This window comes from Homarus americanus, unplaced genomic scaffold, assembly GCF_018991925.1.
Source record: "Homarus americanus isolate GMGI-L3 unplaced genomic scaffold, GMGI_Hamer_2.0 scaffold4060, whole genome shotgun sequence".
In the NCBI taxonomy this organism is placed as follows: Eukaryota; Metazoa; Arthropoda; class Malacostraca; order Decapoda; family Nephropidae; genus Homarus; species Homarus americanus.
The window spans coordinates 10,712,070-10,724,148 of record NW_024746161.1 but is presented as its reverse complement, the minus strand read 5'-3'; the positions used below and the strand labels follow the sequence as shown (position 1 = coordinate 10,724,148).

At 39.1% G+C, this 12,079-nt stretch overlaps 1 long non-coding RNA gene across 1 annotated transcript; it reads left to right on the top strand.

Annotated features, from left to right (window-relative positions):
- The first annotated feature begins 5,326 nt into the window (after positions 1-5,326).
- On the top strand, positions 5,327-11,987 carry LOC121879002. The gene is made up of 3 exons (XR_006091266.1): positions 5,327-5,662; positions 7,081-7,249; positions 10,528-11,987. It is a non-coding gene; the product is annotated as an uncharacterized LOC121879002 (long non-coding RNA).
- Positions 11,988-12,079: the final 92 nt, after the last annotated feature.

The following is a 12,079-nucleotide window of genomic DNA, read 5'->3' as shown; positions in this document are numbered from 1 at the left end:
GGTTGTGCGCCGGAGACGAAGACGAGAAGGAAGAAGAAGCATTGGGTATAAATGGAGAAGAAAGGAGCCAAGATGGTGAAGAAAAGAAGTGGGGGAAGGAGAAGAAAGTGATGGAGAAGGAAAATGAGAAGACGAAGAAAGAAGATGAGGAGGAAAGAGGAATACTGATAATAATAAGAAGGAAGAAGAATAAGAAAAATGAACAAGAATAAGAAGAATCATAAAAAATAAAAAGAGGAGAAATTGAAGGACGAGCCCCCCAAAAAAAAACCCGGTGGAAATAAAGAAGAAATAGGAATAATAAGATGACGAGGAGGAACAACAACAACAACAAGGAGGAGGAGGAGGAGGAGGAGGGGGTGAAGTGGAAGAGAAGGGCGACAGGAGGAAAGAGGACGCACTGCATACCTCCACCTGCCAGTAAATTCTTATGAAATGTCAGTCACCTTCGTCTCTCACAATCAGTATGCCGAGCAGTAAACACACACACACACACACACACACACACACACACACACACACACACTTGCAGAGTCATTTATCCTTATGTATGTCTCAGGAATACATCTCCAGAATTATGAAATACATTTATGAAACGCCCAGGGAAACACTGAGCACCTAAGCCCTGATGGTGGAGTGTATATTTGTTCTTAGTAAAGATGATGTGTTCAATGAATAAACTGTGTTTTAAGTCGTGGGTCTGGTGTTTCAGCTGGCTACACTGACAGCTGCGTAAAGGTGGTCTACCCACGCAAAAAACTGATTCCCCGCAGGTTAAACAGCGACGTAGTTTGTTCCCGAGTGCGTATCGATGTTATCTCAAACACACACACACACACACACACGCACGCACTCTCTCTCTCTCTCTCTCTCTCTCTCTCTCTCTCTCTCTCTCTCTGTGTGTGTGTTGGTTGCCAAGTATAACGAATTGGATTTCGCGGTAAAAGAATCTTAGTTGTTGAAACGTAATGCTATCCTGTGACCTTCACGTCTCCCTGCGTCCTAGTAAGGTGGCTACGATACACAGAAATATCAACAGATTAGATATAAACAAGAGTCTATGCCCTTACAGTATGCCTTAACTTACATATGACTAGAATATATGCATAATTATTTAACCTAATTATATGAGCATGTAAATAATGGTGTTTTAAGTAGAAGTGAAGGCTTATTTTACTTAATCATAAATAAATGTTAATGGTGTGACCTTAACCCTGTTTGTAAAGGGGATTATAAAAAAATACATTAATGTGTACACCATCCTTACATTACTGTCCAATATTATATTAGTATTATGAATATACAATCATAACATACCGCTATAATAACATTACAATACACTATCATCATTATAAGGCATTATCATTTCACGATAGTACACTGATCACTGCAGTACAGAACACTATCATTACAAATACAGTACATCTTGCTGAACACAAGCTACGAACCACCCGCAGAAAACAACAGAACAAAATAGAGCGCTAAAACTATGTAATGTATGAAATTTAAAGCAGAGGTCAATAATTATATAAAACAGTTATGTATGTATCTTAAATGAACGTTAATAAAATGTAAAGGTTTTGAATTGATATATTGGAAGGAAATGAAACAAGTGGTTGACGTTAAGATGGCAGAATGTTATCGTGCTGGTGGTTAAAGTTAGGTTAATTAGGATACTTTAGGTTAGGTTAAGTCTTGGGTATAAGTTATGATAAGTTTAATTAGGTTCAGGGTTGGGTTAGTTTTAGGTAAGGTTTGGGTTAAGCTTACGATATTTTTGGGTTAGGTGGAGGTTAGGCTGTAGGGTATCTTAGCTTTGGTTAGGTTCACAAGGTTAGTTATCCTCCAGGTGGTTATCAGTTCGATATCTAACCTCATACAATCTGATAAAAACGACCACCTCACCTATATCACTGTTGATATTCCTGGGCGAAGTTCCCAGGTGGAGTTAAGGCGTTACACTGATATTTACCAGGTGTGGTCAGCAGGGCTACTAGATTTCTCATTCAGGAAGCGGCGTTACCTTCCCTCCTATGCTACCCTCCCTATTCCCTCCAGCTCCTTCTTCTCCCTCCTGTTACATTCCCTCCACCTCACCTTCCCCCCCCCCTCTTTCTCTAATACGTAGAAGTGGTTAAGCCACGCCTAGTGAGTTCTTACAAGGCAAAAGAAAAATTCCTTTCAATGATATAATCTTCACAGAATCAAAACGAGACGAAAGAAATTAACCACAAAAAGTGAAAGGACACATTTGGAGATTAACTAATAAATATAACCGAAATCTGCCAATCAGACAATAAATACCGTAAATACTCGAACTGATTCCGCGAAAAAAACAAAAACAATAAGCCTGTAGCTGACGAACACAGACAAAAAGGGAATGAATTCAATAATTTTTTCCTCTGATTTCCTCGTATCGATAAACTGAAGTTAGCGTCTTTGCCTTCCTGGAATATTTCTTCCAGGTATACCGCGTCTTTACACCACACGCGAATACTTTAGAAAGCTATGTAATGCTTATAAATATTTTCAAAGAACGACGTCTAGGTTAATCTAATCTATTTCAGATTAACCAAACTTAACTGGACTTACTATGTTCAGCTAAAATTACAAGAATTTAGCGAGTATGCGGCACCGTCTGGGATTATTTTTTTTTTGAAGGGGGGATTCTTGTTAAAAGTGACGAAAAAATTATCATATTTGACGATTTCTTTTGCGATACTTGAAAAGCAAGTGGAAATATACAAAGTTTGGAGGAATATGTAGCCATTTTTTGAGTTACGATAAATATAACATTATGAATACTCTGGCATTTTTTTTATTTAATGGGAAAATTGGGGATTGATGGAATATTTGGCGACTTCTTAAAAGGTACACTACAAAATATTGCATTTAGCATTATTTTATAGATTTGTTCGTAAGAGGCAAAGTAACTTTTGACGAGCTTCCTATTTCATTCCGTCTCCGTCGTTCAATAAAAGAGTAAGGGGCGGACAAAAAAAAATAGTTGCATTTCATTGTAAGGGAAACTTAACATTTACGAATGAATTACTTAGTGGCATTTTCTACCTCCAGTTTCTATCATTTTGGTAACTGTCTTATTGGTGGTGTTTGTGATAATTCGAATAAAACACGTGATTCACTTGTTTACTTAACACGTGCTGTGGCCAATAACTGAGTGGGTGGTAAGGTATGTCACACTCTCTTACTCTTTTTCTCTATACTAACTTTCTCTCTCTCTCTCTCTCTCTCTCTCTCTTCACTCCATCTTTCTCATTCTTTTCACTCTCTCTCCCTATTTTCACCCTCACACTCACTCGTTTTCTTTTTGTTACCCGATCTCTCACTCATTTGATCACTCTCACTGTTTCTCTCTCACTCTCTCTATCACTCTGACTTTAACTCTTACTCATTTGAACACTCACGCTTACTCTCTCACTTGATCACTCCTCACTCAATCAATCGATCACTCTTTTTGTCTCATGAACGAACCAAAAACTACACCCATCAAACTTTGCTTCAAGATAACGAAAACAAAATACTTTAACCAATTTCTATTTACGAACGCAGTCGTTAATCCACTTTAGTTTGCCCTTGAAAAAATACTTGAATTACATCTACAGAAAACGATATTATTTGAGAAGGATAACTTTAATGATTAATTTTAATAAACATTTTTAATTTACCATCTTACCCCTTTCCAGTTTACTGGCCGTTCTGATAAAAAAATGTCAATATAACTTGTTCATGGATAGACAGGTGCATGGAAGGCTTCTATTCCTTGACGAACCATCTTTCAGCTGCAGGGAGGGAAATTTTTTTTTTTGTAGTTGCGTCACTCACGTATGTAAACAGAGACTTGTGTCATGACTCCACGGGTGAAATTTCATTAGTCTAGGTAGGGTATTCCCCAAATATATTATGTTTTGATATCATAATGTTAACCTTCCTCCATACGCAGTGAATCAACGAGGTTCTGAACTTGCAACGTTATCTTCAGACTCTCTATGTTTTATTAACCCAAATTTTAAAGTTTATCTACAAGGGAAGGATGGAGCTTCTACGTCGTATACCACGTGTCAGTATTGCCACACACACACACACACATTGCATCACATGCCTGAAGCCACATGTGATGTGTTTTTCTTTTTCTTTTTTCACCTAAAGGGAAAATTGGAGTGTGCGTTACTAACTAAGTAAATCCCCGACTCTGTGGTTCCCAGTGACCGACCTGTGCTGAGGAGGTACCAATATACTGTACACGAGTTACATCTAACCACGCATTTTGGCCTCAAAGACGTCATTCCAGATTGGTTATTTCCTGGCCTAGACTAGTTTGACATTCCCCTAATTTTACCAAACTTAACCCAATTTAATTCAATTTGATTTAATATTTTCTAGCACAGTCTACACCAACCTAACCTAAACTAACCTGACCTAACTTGACCTAACTTAACCTAACCTCAAGACGACTTTCCAGATTGTACCCCTCCTAACCTAATCTATTTAACATTACCCTAATTTTACTTAACCTAACCTAAACTAAACTAACCTTACCTGACCTAATCTAATCTCAGCAAATTTTAACCTCGGGAAACACAAAACCTGAACTCATTCGTTGAGTTTCATCTTCCATCAACACAACCAAATAAAGAATCAGTTTGGGTTTCGTTTCAGTGTATTGTTAATCCACTGTAGAGCAGAAGTTTCTCTCAGTTGCATAAATCATCTGGCGTTATCTCCAATATGTAATAAGTGCGCTGCTCTTGTCCTGGAAGAGATTATTTACGCCTTAAAATAATCTCTTCCTCCGTTCCTTTCCCCCTCTCACAGCCTCCCTCCCTCCCACCTCACACAGCCTTCCAAATCTTTCTTTCTTTTCTCCCTTCCCTACTCCACCTCCTCTTGCCTTCTCTCCCTCCTTCACTCAATAGCTGTTAAGTCACTCTATACAGCTAAGGGAAAAAATCTAACCGTTATATTAAGTTTATTTGTGGACGTTGGTTTATTGACCCGACAAGTGTACTCTGCCATGCCCAACCTCGTCTTATAAACACTGCAGCTAAATAAGTCTTACAGGGTCTTCTTTGGTAACTGTTGAATCATATATCATAGTTTCTTTAAGGTTAAGTACCTGCTTAAGATGATGACTTTGCCCTTAGAGTACAAAGTCATATCTTGTTTTTTTTTTTCCTTTTTGTGAACGAGTCATCGCATTAAAAAAAAATAAGACAATGTACTCAAAGGATTAACTCATTGCATGTAGAAAAGTTAACATATTGGACTCAATGGATTAAGATGTCTTACTCTAATGAGTTTAATTCATCGTACTCGGATGGGGGAGATGTTCAGGTGTACTCAAGGGGGCTAAACTCTTGAAAACCGGAATAATGACTTTGGAATGCAGCGGGTAGCGTGTCCAGTTTTTGTTGGGGGTGGCATACGTGTTCCCAGTGACGTAGACATCACTAAAGGTTTCCTTGTCCGCTGACCACGTGAGCTTGTCCAGTGTACAAGTCAGCGGGTGCTCCTTTAGGTTAAGTGAGGCGCCCTCCTCCTCTTGTGGACTACACAGTATAAAGTGCTCAACCCTACGACGGAGCCTTGCTGGTGTTGTGACCTCATCTTCAGCCACCTTGTGTTCTACCGCGTCGTGGACTAGGTCAGTGGTGTTCAAGCTAGGTCAGGAGTGTTTAAGATAGGTCAGTGATGTTCAAGCTAGGTCAAGAGTGTTCAAGCTATGCCAGGAGTTCTCAAGTTAGGTCAGGAGTGTTCAAGCTAGGTCAGGGGTGTTCAAGCTAGGTTAGGAGTGTTCAAGGTAGGTCAGGAGCTATCAAGCTAGATCAGGAATGTTCAAGATAGGTCAGTGGTGTTCAAGCTTGGTCAGGAATTCTCAAGCTTGGTGGGAAGTGTTCAAGCTAGGTCAGGAGTGTTTAAGCTAGGTCAGTGGTGTTCAAGCTAGGTCAGGAGTTCTGAAGCTAGGTCAGGGGTCTTGAAGGTTGGTCAGGGGTATTGAAGTTTGCCAGATCATGAGGTCTTAAGTTAGGTCAATAGTAATTAAATTATTTCAGTATTTCTTAAGTTAGGTCAATGAATTCCAAGTTAGGTCAGTGGATTCCAAATTAGGTTAGTGGATTCCAAGTTAAGTCAGTGGATTCCAAGTTAAGTCAGTGAATTCCAAGTTAAGTCAGTGGATTCCAAGTTAAGTCAGTGGATTCCAAGTTAAGTCAGTGGATTCCAAGTTAAGTCAGTGGATTCCAAGTTAAGTCAGTGGATTCCAAGTTAAGTCAATGCATACAAGAGATTACACTCGGAATATTAACACTAAAACTACAGATAAAAAACGGGTTGTGAACTGACAAATGGCGAAGAGGCTAAACAATAAGATAATCAGTAAAATTTCTATTCCGCTGATGAACCATCGAAGGTTGGCGCAATACAGGGTTTGAGTCGTTCATGACTCACCCAAAACCTGGGGAGGAGGAAGAGAAGGGGAAGGAGGAGGAGGAGGAGGAGGAGGGCTGGACCAGACACCTCCCTCCCATCTTCGACCGCTCAAGGACACCTGACCATGAATTCAGATTAGCCCACCAGTTGGATTACATCAGATCTTTTTTGTGAGATGTTTGGATTAGGAAACGTTGTGTAGAGTTGAAGGTGGCAGCTGTGGCCTAAGGAAACCTGCCATCTTTGTCTTCTACCAAGGATGTGTGGATATATCCTCATTTGAATTCCTTCCACACGAGTTTGTGTGTGTGTGTGTGTGTGTGTGTATGGGGGGAGGGGGAGGTTATGCGATTAACAATGTCGGTAGGGGGGGGGTGGTGCAGCAGGTATATACTGTTAGTCCTATCATGGTAGAGTGACGACCCAGCCTTACCCATCCTGTCAAGCTTGTAATGGAAGTCAAAACATTAATTTTATTTTATTTATTTATTTGTTTATTTTTTGGTCCAATACACATATAAATTTGCTTTAAACAACGTGATAATTCCTCTTTAAATATATAGACTGTATAACAAGCACCAAAAGTAACTGATACTCTGCCCTAAACAACGTATATATTTCACCCTTCTTCAGATGAGTCGTGGACGGTGGTGGGGGACCTTGGTGGTGGTGGCATGGGTGACGGCGGCGATGACGGCGGACATCAGCACCAGGGTGATAGCGGCGCCACCGAACACGAGTGAGAGTAGCGATGATGGTGTTGGAGACGGGAGACTACGACAAATATCCCTGGACTGCAACTGTACGTATATTTGTCTCATCCCTTTCTACTTGTTATTGGTTCTACCTCACTGTTGATTCTCTATCCAATCAGTATCCCAAGACACTTGACCGTAGACTCTAAAGTGTGGGTACTGTGTGTTGTTTTACACGGTTATTGCTATTTATAAAGGGTTATTCTTCTATCTACACTGTTTTACCTCTACCTGTAATGTAAATCTATCCAATTATCACCATTTTCTTACTTTATTTTGATTATATAGCTAACTAAACACCACCCACCCACCCACCCCTTCTTTCCTTGCAATAAATTGTATCAAGACGTCATACACCAGTTCGTATTTTTTATTTACTGTTTAAAATCATCATAACAACAGCACAGCCAACAACACAAGCTCCTCTACGCCTTATATATAAACAGCCTAAGACGAATACATTTTTCTGATTTGATTCACTTTTCTGCTGCTGCGAACAACGAAAATTGACAACTAAAAGACAGTTCCAGTTTTCCTCATCGATTTTGCACTATAAAAGAATAAAATTAGGAGAGGAGAGAACATGTATCGGCGTCTCAACGTAACATATAAACAGCTCCTGAATTTGACTAGGATAAACGCTGAAGTATTGGAATATATGGAAATAGATCAACATGTAAATGAATAAAAATGAAAAAAATAGAATAATCATCTCCCAAATCAAAAAGATATTAGCGGCAGCAGTTCATAAAACCAGTAAGTGTTGGGCTGTCGAGCAACTTGGAGAATTAAGTTAGTTCAGAATATATTCAATGTCGATTAGGCGCCTGGGAGTGGCTGTGTGCGTCTTGCAAAGGGCGGTAACCCGTTTGAGGGTCTGGGCCACACACACACACACACACATGCACATTTTTCTTTTCTCGCCGAAACTGGATATACAAGAAAACGCATCTAGTTAAGGTCAAATATCAATACCATCTCGACGCTTTCCTAACCTAACCTAACCTAACCTAGGGATATGTATGACTGGGAGGAGAAACGAGAGATGGTCAGAGATTTTGTTATGTAACCGAGTTACTTCAGTGGCCAAGGTCTTGTGATCAGTGTCCACAAGTCCTTAACATTATCGCTAAATATTGACTTAAAAAAATGAAATATTCCTTTTTTTTCTATTGTGGTTTATTATAGCAGTTGTTAATTGCTTATTGGAAACGATAAGTTCGGTTAATGACAAATAGAGAGAGAGAGAGAGAGAGAGAGAGAGAGAGAGAGAGAGATGATAGGCCCGGTTAATGGCGTAAGAAGGGGGAAGTGAGAGAGAGAAGTCCGTTTAATAGCAAACAAACAGACATTAGACATACATTAGACAGACATACTGTAAATACATTAGACGATTAGACAGCCAGTCTGCCAGACAGAGGTGACATAGCTAGACTGCCAACATACACACACACACAGATTATCTGTAACACAATACTGGGAGTGTACCGGTGCGAATACAGTGACGACAGTGAACCAGTGTACAGGACTTGTACTGGTGTAGCAGCCGTCAGTAGCGACCACAATAGCTGCGTCACAATGTCAGGCGCTATCAGTTATCACTTAGGTATGATTGGTTAAATATTATATATTGTTTTTTTCCGTTTTTTGTACGGAAATTCTTTAGCATTTAATCCGCGCAAACTGTAAACATATGGACTTTCACAAGACAAACACTACATGGGAAGATGTCATGCTCGCTTACATTAACGTTAGGGAAGCGTAGAAACACAGGTGCAGTTGTTTCGTCGGAAAGCACCAACATTACCGCTTCTTCACAATTATCAATAATAACCAAGAAACTATGAAGAAACAAGTAAATCGCGTCAAATTATCCTCTTAGATCTGACACTGAGAGGCATCTAGACACGATTCAGATACTATTAATGTAAACAATGCGGATTTAATGCCGCTTTCCTGCGTGACGTCACACACCAGCAGGAACTGACACATCTTATAAATATTTGTATCCTCTTTGCATTTAGCTGGCGTTCACAGCATTAAGGAATGATGATTCAAGCATCAGAAGAATCCTGATTTTACAATGAATCCTGGATTAAAATTTTCCCAGAAGGATGTGAGAACGGATGTAGCTGATACGGAGCTTCACATTTCTCTACAATAATTTTTTACTAACGTATGTTAACAAATGCACTTACCTATCTTGATTACGAACTGACTCAAGGATAGTTACAATAGTATCGAGCAAGCGCCAAGTCTCTACGGCACAGTAAGAACAAGACCCTAACACGAAAGAGCTAACCAAATAACTGATGAGCGATGAAAAAACCCCCCAAAACATTAATTAATTAAATCAATGTGTCCAGTAAACACAAACTGGTCAACTGTATAGAGCACATTAAGGTTCGTAAGATGAATATTCCTCGTAAGTAAAGATGTAAGAGTGTACCTAAATGGTTGACCTAAGTTAACGCATATATGGCTAAAACATTACACTGAGGCACTACCTTATCCCTTTCACTACGGAGACGCCAATTTTATTTATTTATTTATTTTTATTTTTATTGACAAACTCTAACGGATGATTTTTATTCAGTTCAGATGGGAACCCGTACACAGGGTCAACTACCTCCACTAACTACATTTACGTAACATCAATTGGGAAATAAAACTAAGATTCTCTGCCTAAATTTTGTGTGGTGTTCAGTGGATGCATCTAGTTAAGGTTGTCTCAGTGTAAAATTAATATAATGAAAATTTTATACTTCATCTTAAGTTAACTAGTTGTGGGCATTTTCTTACATCATCAAAATCAAGAGATGGTACAGTATATTCGTTGTACGACCCTTTGTGAATCAGAACCAGCCCCCCTCTGATTCTGATGCTGCAAAGTCACAACTCCTGAGCACCTTCCTTGTTGCTACACCGACCACAGCACCTCGCCTCAAGCCTAGCCACACCCAATATTTTTTCTATCGTTTCCATCACTCGTAGCTGACTCACCTTTCGGGCGTGGCGGTCTTTTTTTTTTTTTATTTATCTCCCATTTAATAAGTTTTATGTACAATGTTATCAGAAACCTTGAGGAATGTTTTGGAGAAGCTTGGGGGTGTGATGTTAGCATAGTTTTTGTTAGGGACACAGCTTATAGATAAATAAACCCCAATACCTCAGTAATTATGTCATCGCGTGGGAATCACTTTGCTGAATCTATACTTTTACACTTAAACCTATACTAGTACTGATATTACCGCACCTGTACTTTATAATTAGAAACTTGTGCTTGTAAATAATCTTTCTAATTCTTTATATCATTCTTTTGTAGCTCCTTCGTGCTGTGGTTACACCAAGAGCAGCGTCGGGTGTCGCTTCCAAGGTCGGAGGTGTCGGTGTCCTTTCGTCATCCCCCGACCTGTGCCCTTCACCCCTTACGACATCTATCACCACTTGAGGCGGCAGCGACCTACTTATCAAGATGATCAGGATAGACGTTAGATGCTGGAGACGATGACAACGACCCAACTACCACGACGACAAGGGTTAAATACTAGATTAAGGAGGCAACGATGACACCAGACCTTCAACAACGAGCAGGATAGACGCGAGCTGTTGATGATGGGGGGGGTGGACACCATCCTCACCACACACAAACACACACACACGACCAATTCTCAGAGCAACAGTGGTTCTCTGCACTTATACAGTACCTCCGAATCCACTGTCTATGGCGTAAGATCCTTCTGCAAATCTAAACCGGAAATGGAGGACTGTCTTCATGAAACACAAACATTTGATAATTTGTTGCACTTTCAATGTTCCGCAAGCTTCTAAGTCTCATCAGTCATTATCTTTATGATGAGATGCTTAACCCCTTGTAAAAGTATCCAGATGAGAAATTTCTTCCCCCAAATCCTCAACAGAACTACAAGAAAAAACGTTTAAAGTCAATAATGCGTTTCGTAAAAAAAGAAAAAAAGTTGATATCTTAAAGTAACAAAGTATCACCTGTTTTTAATAATCTAGAACAGAAAATGACGAGAAGTGTTATCTCCTTAAATAATCTGAAACTGTTGTGAGAATAAAAAAAAAATCAATATAGTTCAACTAAACGAAAATAATGTCATTGAAATTCCACTGGTATAATTTAGTAGTTTTATTAGACAGAAGGTCAAGAGCGTGCGGGTCTGGCCGTTGTGTCTACATCGTTGTCGAAGATTTTAGTTTAATGCATTGAAATATTTTATTTTTTATTTATTTTTTATTTTTTGCTTTGATGAATCCTGAGTCGCTCAATCGTAAATATGAATTCAAGGTTTTGGGCGATATCAAAAGGCTTTATCATGTGCAATCAATCCATAAGTGAGTCCAAAGTGAATCCAGATTGTAACCAAATACTGTATAAATCCAGATATGAATCCAAGAATCAGGTAAACAATTAAGATAAGGTTTCTTAACACATCAATGAATCCTCAGAACAAGACCAGCGTGTTTGTCGATCTGTTTGACGAATCCGTTATCTAAATTATATCTTCTTATTAATGTTATTTCGTCTTTCTCTTTTGCTGCTCAAGTTTATTAATTTGAATTTAGCCTGGTTTCTCTCTTCTTCTTTTCCTCCTATCCTTTCGCCTTTCTCCTCCTCTATCTCCGTATCATTAAGTCCTAATATTAAGCATTTGCTAATTGTTGTAATTTTTTTGTTTCCTGAATCCAAACACTTGCTTTTGTTATCATTTATATATTTATAATGTCAATAAAATACCCTGCAGGTGAAATTGCTTAAAAGTCTTTTCTATACCCCATACTTATCATGTCTCTCTCTTATCCTACGTTTATCATGCTTCTCCCTTATTCTACGTTTATCATGCTTCTCCCTT